The sequence below is a fragment of the Eptesicus fuscus genome, chromosome 11 (assembly GCF_027574615.1).
Source record: "Eptesicus fuscus isolate TK198812 chromosome 11, DD_ASM_mEF_20220401, whole genome shotgun sequence".
Classification (NCBI taxonomy): domain Eukaryota; kingdom Metazoa; phylum Chordata; class Mammalia; order Chiroptera; family Vespertilionidae; genus Eptesicus; species Eptesicus fuscus.
This window is the reverse complement of record NC_072483.1, coordinates 81,095,219-81,104,668: the sequence shown is the minus strand read 5'-3', so window position 1 is coordinate 81,104,668 and position 9,450 is coordinate 81,095,219. Positions and strand designations below refer to the sequence as shown.

At 46.1% G+C, this 9,450-nt stretch overlaps 1 pseudogene; it reads right to left on the bottom strand.

The window, feature by feature from the left end:
- Window positions 1-877: 877 nt before the first annotated feature.
- Window positions 878-5,724, bottom strand: LOC103289428 (ubiquitin-conjugating enzyme E2 variant 2-like; annotated as a pseudogene).
- Between the last annotated feature and the right edge of the window lie 3,726 nt (window positions 5,725-9,450).

Sequence of the window (9,450 nt, the reverse complement as noted above, 5' to 3'; positions counted from 1 at the left end):
TCCATTCACCCATTTCCTTTTTGCTGATTTCATTTAAACTTAAACACATGGTTTGTCAAACAAAGACTGTAAACAAATATTTACCATGCCTGTTACACGTAACACACAGAAACAGCTTTTAACAGAAATTCATTGACTTTTCCCATGACATTTTTAAAATTATAAATACTGGTATCAAAACAATCCTGAACATATATATTTTAAATATATATTTTTATTTATTTCAGAGAGGAAGAGGAAGAGAGAGAGATAGAAACATCAATAATGAGAGAGAATCATTGATTGGCTGCCTCCTGCATACCCCCTAGTGGGGATCAAGCCTGCAACCCAGGCATGTGCACTTAACCAGAATTGAACCAGGACCCTTTAGTCCGCAGGCCGATTCTCTATCCACTGAACCAAACCGGCTAGGGCCTGAACATATTTTTGATACTATTGGTAGTCAGCACCCACACCACTTCAGAAATTAAAACCATTTGAGACAATATTCATTGTACTTGCCACTTTAGACAATTTAAATTGAAGCTCTTTAAGCAAGTTGGATAAAGCATGCCATTTCTCTTTTTCCTTCTTGAGATTTTTCTTTTCAGTAAAAATCAGCATACTTCCATCTTGTCAATCTGAATTCTATTTTGAATACTCCAGGTTTATGTTTCAATGACAGTGCCTTAAAAAAATTGTGCTGCATATTTTCTCCTGTTACCTGAAAACATAATGTGTATACATATATTAAATATATTCTTACGAATGTCTGGGTCTTGTTTACCAGCGGGCATTCTTTTACTTAGTGTGTGGGTATCTGCATTGTGATGTTTAACCCGGACATTAACGTGAGTAAGAGATGGTTGATTTAAGAGAAGTTTGAGACCCACTAAAATTAATTGTTGTATGCGTGTCCTTCTGCTGGCGGTGGGAGTGTCACATTACCTTTGGACAACATTAGACGTCTTAGCTCTTGCAGTACAACTTGAATGCTGTATGAATTTTGCCATTTTGCTAATACTGGTATGCTCCGTGCCTCTACCGTTCCACTGGCATTATTTATGCCATGCATGTTCATTTTGGTTACAAAGCTCACTGATGGAGGAGCTTCTGGGTATTTAGGTCCACATTCTACTTGCAGGCTCTATGTTCCATTTTCATAATTTGTCCTTGGTGGGCCAATAATCATAGCTGTCCACCTTGTAAGTGTCATATCTTCATCGTCTTCAAGGTCCTAGCTAACCGTACCATCGCCCACTCCTTCTTGTCCTTCAAGTTCTTCCAACAAGCAAAAATTAGGAGGAACTTTTTGTGGGGCCCACCATCTTCTTCTGCACCCCGGCTTCGTTATATTCTTTAGTCCGGCTCGCTCCCTAACCTTCTCCTAGGCTCCTCTGTGCACTTCCTTGTAAAATGCAGTCTTAGCAAGAACTCTAAGCCATTTTCACCAGAACCTCCATCCGGAACCACAGCTGGACCTTGGCACAGTGCCTGGGGTTCGCTAGAACCGTACAACTGTACCTCGGTGGACACGGCACTGTACTTCAGTGCCACTCGCCGTATCACAGATGCACGTCAGCTCTACAAGGTGGACGCATTTGTGCGTGTAACTGTGGACGTTCATTAGGGTCTAGGGCAGTGATGGGCAACCTTTTGAGCTTGGTGTGTCAAACTTCGCCAAAAAACTGAGCATAACTCGGGTAGTGTGTCACTTTGAGGAAAAAACTAACTCTAAGACTCTAGTCGCAAATGTTTCATCCTCAGGAGCAGCAAATGTTTCATCCTCGGCATGCGGCCGCGTGTCATCAGAAATGGCTACGCGTGTCAGTGCTGACACGCGTGTCATAGGTTCGCCATCACCGGTCTAGGGGCTGGGGCACCTTGGTACCGCGCAGCGGGCAACCCGGTGCTTCGAACCCAGCGCTTCCGGCTCCTACTGGTGGCACTCTTTTTTGAGGAAGATTCTTTGCCTCATTATACTTTTAAAAATATATATTTTTAATTGATTTTTAAAAATTAAAGAATAATGTTTTAATTGAGGGGAAGAGAGAGCAAGAGAGAGAGAGAAACATCAGTGAAACAACCTACCGCGAGTGTGCTACAGCGCCGTACCTCCGACGTACACGCATTGGCACTATACTCACCACGCACCACTGTCCCGCAGACGCAGACGCACAGCGGCTCTGTCGGTGGACACTAGGGCACGGAACAGTGGTAGTTCGTCAGCGCCTGGGGGCGGATGCGCTTCGCTCGGTACCAAGGGCAAACCTGGCGCCTCCAACCTAATGCTTCTGGGTCTTACTGCAGCACTCTGTGAAGAGCGTTTGCTTCATTTTACTTTTTTACGTGGGCTCGACCCCTAACATTCTCCTACGCCAAGTGCGTCAAACTCGCCACCCGCGGCCGCATTCAGCCCACAATGAATATTTTTGCGGCCCAGCCGATAGAACGGTATGTGAGAAACATTTCAATAAAACTTTTGTAACTAAATTTTTACAATATCCTGTTACACATAATTATTAATAATGAACTATAACGTCCGCTAATGACCGATTGCTATAACCATGTTGTGTGCGTTTCCCTTATGCGCCTGACGAGCAGGCGCACCATTTCTCTCCACCAATACCAGCAGCAAGTATTTTAGCAGCCGATTGCCACGTCATTAGTCTTGCGCTGACTTGTTTGATGTGCACAACAGGAGATATTTCACTTTCAGAGAACAACAACAACAACAACAGATTTATTTGCATTATGCTTATTAATTTGTGCCGTTATTCAGTGTCTGGTAAGTTAATGTTCAAGAAAAAGTATTAATATTTATTAAAATGTTCTGTTATTTTATGTTAGCGATTACTCGTTTATTTCAGCCCTTTGTATTCAGCATGTGTCTATCGAAATAAACCTATGCTTCTATGAAAATTGAAGCTTTTGTTTTTTTTTGCCGCCCACATAAACCCAAACCTTCTTTATTTGGCCTGTGTTAGCCTTTGAGTTTGACATGCTTGTCCTAGGCTCATCTGTGCACGTCCTTGTAAAATGCAGTTTTGGCAAGAACTCTAAGTCATTTTCACCAGAACCTCCACACTAAACCACAGGTGGACCTTGGCCCCGCAGCTGGTGTTCGGGGGTGTACAGCAGCGGCACCTCTGATGTACGTGGTGGCATTGTACTTCAGACCCACACACCACTGCGCCAGACACACCTCAGCTCTGCCTGGTGGGCGCACTTAGGCACGTAACTGCGGGATTTCGTGAGCATCTCAGGCGGATGCTCCTTGCCTCTTCCCCGCGATGCCGGGCACTCTCTGGTGAGGAAGACTCTGCTTTATTACACGTTTTCGTCACGCTGGCTCCCTGGCCTCCTGGGTCTCTCTGAGCACTGCCTGGTGAAACCCGGTTTTAGCAAGAACTCGCCTGTCACTCACCAGAACCGCCCTGCCTGCCTCCCTGTCGGATCGCTCTGCATAGCTATCCGATCAGGATCCTAATCCTTCATCATTTCCCAGGTCGTATTTGATTGCCCTGTCCCATCTTCAGCAAGGATTGTGCTAGGTTTGTTTAACCAGCGCTTCCCTTTTCCCTGATGTCATTTTCCATCCATTGCCCCCACTCTCCTCCTTGGCTATATATTGTCACCCCCTCATGCTGTGTTTGGGGTTGAGCCCAGTCTCTCCTCCACTGTGAAGTCACAAGGGCAGGGGTCCCTATACCTAAGCAATGGTCTGTCTTACCATCTTCAGGACGTGTCACTGAATATCTTTCTCTGTAACAGTGGCACTACGACGCATCACAGCTCAGCACCTCAGTTGGCACGAACCCCTCCTTCCTGTGCAGCTCCATACACAGCTCCCGGCATGGCAGCGTCCTGTGGCTGACCCTGTGATGCCATCGGTGGTGCCGCGGTTTTCACCTTGGCATTGTGCCGCAGACGTGCCTTGGCATTGTACCTTGCAGACTTTCCAGGGCACTTTCTGTGACTTCTTCACTTCAACATACTTGGTTTAGGCTCCCAAATCTTCTCCTAGGCCAGCGGTTGGCAAACTGCGACTCGTGAGCCACATGCGGCTCTTTGGCCCCTTGAGTTTTTAGCAAAGGCCAGCTTAGGAGTACCCTAATTAAGTTAATAACAATGTACCTACCTATATAGTTTAAGTTTAAAAAATGTGGCTCTCAAAAGAAATTTCAGTCGTTGTACTGTTGATATTTGGCTCTGCTGACTAATGAGTTTGCCGACCACTGCCCTAGGCTCTTCTGACATCCTCCTTGTAAAGTGTCGTGTTCACAAGAGCCCTGCTGAGCCAGTTTCACCACACACACACACACACACACACACACACACACACACACACACACCATCCCTCTCTGCACCGCTTGGCACACTCCTCCCAGCACTCTTCCAGGCAGCTCTAGGACAACGTTACTTCCCCGACAAAGAAACGAAACAAAACAAAACAAAGAACACACAGGGGAATGTAGCAGCCGTCATGCAACATGTATGCTCGTAACCAGAGGTGCCCCAAGGCGGTGGCAGCTGTTGCTGGGTCCAGCTGGTGCATCTCCACCACCACCCCCCCCCCGCCCCCGGGCCGGCAGGGCTCTGCCTGCTGTGCCAAATGCTCTGAAAGGTGCTCCGGACTTCCGCGCAGAAACGGAAAGACACAAAAGTCATTGCCACGAAGGAAGATGGTTTTCACTACAATGAAATCACTCAGAGCGGAGAGCCCAGCAGGCTGTGCGGGGCCCGGCACAAAAGTGTCCCGCAAGGTTAGCTGAGAGAGAGAGAGCGATGCGGGCGGGCGGGATCCTTTATGGGGGCTTGCTTGGACAGGAAGGAGCGAAGCAAATAAACATGTGCATGAGCTATGGCTGGAGAGTTTGAACCGTTTCGGTAACTCTGGGGTATAACGTCGGTCAGCGGCTGTGTAAAACCCTGTCACGGAGAGAGTAAGGATCTTGGAGTCAATCTTGAATCTTAGGACCCCATCTGTGGCACCTAATTGCTGTCACAATACAAACCCTTCCAGGTTCCCATTCCCCTCATTCTCTGTCCATTATTCCCTGACCTGCAAGTCACAGTTTGGGCTCCTCCTAGCACCCTGCGGGGAGGGGGGTGGGTGGGTGGGTGGGGTTGGCTCGGCGCTCTTCAATAGAGCCTTTTGCTGTGTCAGACATAGATAATATTAAATCTACCATCTTAGCCATTTTTAAGTGCATAGCTTATGTGCGTTATCTATATTCGTGCTCACTAGATCTCTAAAAACTTTTTGATCCTGCAATCTGGAAACTGTATAGGCAATTCATGCTAATAACACTTCTCTACTTCCCCAGCATTTGGTAATCTTCATTCTACGTTTCTTTCCATGATTTTGACTACTTTAGGTACTTCGTGCAGTGATTTTCTTTCTTATGACTTTGCATATTTCTTTTAGCATAGGTCCTTAGGGCTGCATAATGTTCCATCATATGTAAATACCCTATTATCTCTATTTCTCTCTCAGCTGTTGTGATAAACATGGGGTCCAAATATTCCTTTGAGATCGGCTTTGAGTGGTTTTGGATAAACATCCCGAAGTGGGGTTGGTAGAGAATATATAACCTCCCTTTTGATATTTTTGAAGAACATCTCTACAGTTTTTTAATAACGGCTGCACTGTCTTACCTTCTCACCAACAGTGCACTTGGGTTTCAACGTCTCCATTTCCCTTGTAACACTGTTGTTTTCTGCAATTTCGATGGCTGGCATCCTGATGCATGTGAGGTGATATTACATTGTGGTCTCGACATGTATATTTCCCCGATGACTTGTGGTGATGAGCATCTCTTCATATGCTTGCTGGCTGTTTGTATATTTTCCTTGGAGAAATGTCTCTTCAATCACTGTTTCCCTTTTCAGCTGGGTTATTTGTTTTGCTGTTCATTTGTATAAGCTTCTTAAATGTGCTGGGTAGGAAACCACTTAACACTTACCATTATTTTCATCCATTCCACAGGTTGCCTTTTACCCTGTTGTTTTCTTGGACTTGTGGAAGTTTTGAAGTTTGAACTCATCCCACTTTTCTGTTGTTCAAACAATTTTAAGAACGATGTATTTGTGAATCTCTTGTGTAATAAATACAATTGCGCTCACATTGATTGCTGTAATAGTTTTCTATTGCTGTGTAACACATTGCCAGAAACTTAGTGGCTTAAATGAAACACATTTATTAGTTCTTAGTTCTGTCGTCGGAACTGCTCCTGCTGCATTTGGAGCTGAGCCCAGTCCCTCCGCGACGCTAAAACCCTAATAGCAGAGGTTCCGACACCTACTGCGATGGCCCTGGATAAAGCCCACCTTACTAATGTAACAAGTACCATTGAAGAGCCCTTTCTCTTTACCGTGGCAGTGTGCAGACACGTCCTGCCTCTTTGTGGGCGGCACCTTACCTCTCCATCGGAAGGGGCACCAGGAGCGCCATCAAATGCCGCACCGCAGGGTGCCCAGGCACCCGGGTGACAAGGATTCTTTGCTTCACCATCCCTTTAGTCAAGGTTCCGGACCTTCTTCTGGGCGCGCCTGTGTACTTCCTCGTTAAACCCAGTTTTAGCACCAGCTCTGCTAGATCCATTTTCACCAGAATCCCCCAGCTTCTGGGATATCAGATCAGAAACCTCACCCTAACCGACCACCCTGGACTGCCTCGGCAAGAATGGTGTTGGCTTGGTAAGTTGGAGCCCACCTTCTCCCTGATGCTTCCTCGTAGTCATTTTTTCATGCCCACCCTGCTCCTCGGCTGTAAATGCCCACTTGACCTTATTGTATTGGGAATTAAGCGCAGCATCTCTCCCACCAGGAAGTACTCCTTGGAGCTGTCCCTGCACCTACTGCGGTGGTCCTGAATAACACTGTCTGACCACCTTAAGCGTTATTTCACGCTGCCACACCACCAGCAGTGCGCTAGTGCACAGTCATGGGTCCTGAACCCTCTATTGCCGGGTCACACAGCCCGCACCTGCAAGTCGCAGTTTGGGCTCCTCCTAGCACCCTGCAGGGGTGAGGGGTGGGGGGGGGGGTGGGGTGGCTCGGCGCTCTTCAACACGGCCCTCTTCCAGGCATCAGGAAGAGGACTCAAGTGCAGGAGTTCCCTCGTTTAGTCTGGGAAGTCATACACACAAACACACAAAACCAAAAACCAAAATCCCCAAACCAAAAAAACAGAAAGTAAAACACAATGCGATATGCATCAGGAAGTTATTGCACCACAGCCAGCAGAGCAGGGCTGGTTATGTGTGGCCTCTGGTGGGTCCCGCTGGAGAGCCCAAGCGGTCTCAGGCCCTATCTTCGCCGTCTGGGGTGGTCTGCTGTGCTCCACTGCGCCAATGGTTGTGCAAGCATGCCCTGGACTTGGCTGAAGCGGAGAGAGTAAGCTACACAGACACAAAAATGATTGCTATGAAGGAAGACGTTTGCATGATACTCACTGTCTGCTGGAAACAGGAGGCCGGGCGGGAAACACAGGGTCCCCTGGGAAAGTGGCGGGCAAGATCAGCAGGCAGAGGGGAGAGGGGACCTGGGAGCGGAGCCCGGGTGGAGTTTTCCTCCGGAAGGAATGTGCAAAGCAAAGAAGAGGTACAGACTAACGATGCATCCACTTCTTTCTAGGTGATCCAAAAGCTGGCGTATAATTGTGTTGGTGGTCTCTAATGGTTCTTCGCATTTCTTTGGTAAGAATTGCAATGTGTCCCTTTTCATTTCTGATTTTATTGTTTGAGTCTTCCCCCTTTTTGTCTTGGTTGTCTAACTAAAGGGTTTCAATTTTGTTCCTCTTTTCACAAAGGCAACTCTTACTTCGTTGATTTTTTTCTATTGTCTTTCCAGTCTTTCATTGACATCTGCTCTAATCTGTATTATTTCTTCCTGCTTCTACTTCTGGCTTAGCGTGTTGTTCTCTCTATTATTCCTTGAGGTTAAAGTTAGGTAATTTGAGGTATTTTTTTACTTTTACTATAGTGCTTTTCCGTTATAAACATCCCTTCTAGAACTGCTTTTGCTGCATGGTACAAACTTTGACTCCGCCCCGTTTTTGTTTGTAGCAGGATACCTTATGATTTCTTTTATGATTTCCTCTTTGACTCATTAGTTCTTCTGGAGTTGTGGTTTAATGTCCACATATTATTAATTTTTCAAGTTTTGTTTCACTAGTAATTTCTGTCTTCACACCGTTGTGGCCAGAAGAGATAGTTGTGTGAATCAAGCCTTGTTACGCAGTCTACTTTCCAGTCACTCCATGGTCCCCACAGCTCAGGGAGCACTCAGCTCCCTGACCTCTCCAGTTTTAGGCTGGAAATCATGGCAATACCCGAGAAAACAACAACAACACAATACAGCCAGAAAGCAGCCAGGGTGACCGCAACCAGCGGCGGCCCCTCTGTTGGTGAGCCCAACCGTCTAAGTGCATACAAATCTGGTGCAAAACTATTCTGCTCGCTGCTCCAGTTGCTCTAAAAAAAAAAAAAGTACCCCAGACTTGTTTTGTGCAGATACAGTAAGACACACAGACACAAAAATGATTGCCCTGGAGGTAAATATTTTCCTTATATTCATGATCTCCTGGAAACAGCAGGTCTGTCCGTGAAGGGTTCCTGGAGAAGGGGGAAGGAATGGGCTAAGCAAGGTGAGCAAAGGGCACATGCAGACTATCGCTGGACGGTTTGGCTAGTTTCTGCAGGCTGCGCTGGAGATTGGATCTCCAGTTGTCTGGTAACCGGCCCTGTAATGAAGGGTTAGGGACAGAGGTCTGATAAACAGAGGTGAGTGGGCAGTTTGGACTCAGGGACAGGTTTCACTTGCACATCAAAGCTTTGCTGGCAGGCACATGGTTTTCCTATGTCTCGGAATTAGTTAATCCTGGGAAGGTGGGATCCCTCGGTCCTTGGGCTTCAAATTTCAGAGCTTCAGGAACACATAAAAGAAGAAAATATAGGTGACACAATTGAGCTTGTGATACTTAGGCAGCTTGTAGAGGCTTTGGTGGTAAGTGTGGGAGATACTTCAGCCATGAAATGATTCTACATTGTTGCAAGTCAACCAGTGAAGGCATTTGGAAGTTTAAATAGGGGGCAAAGCTCAAGTATACATATAATTCTCATGTTAATGACTTCACTGTATGGAAAGGCAATAATAATACTTTTTTTTTTTTAAAAAAAGTTAAAACTCCAGAGGACATAAGCTTTGAAATGACCTTTGAATTAAAGGAAGGAACAAGGGTGAGGTAAGTAACATTGTCAGTCCTAATTATCAGAAGTTAAAAGCACTATCTTTAGGGGCTACAAATTGTGGTTTTGCTAGCAAGAAAAAAAGAAAGGAAAAAAAATTAAAAATGGGTGAGTAGAAACAAGAGGGGAAGGAGAGAAAGGAAAAAGAGAAAGGAGTAGGATATGGTAAGAGTTGGTAAAGAATTGTGTATTGGAAACCAACTATGTCAAACCATGT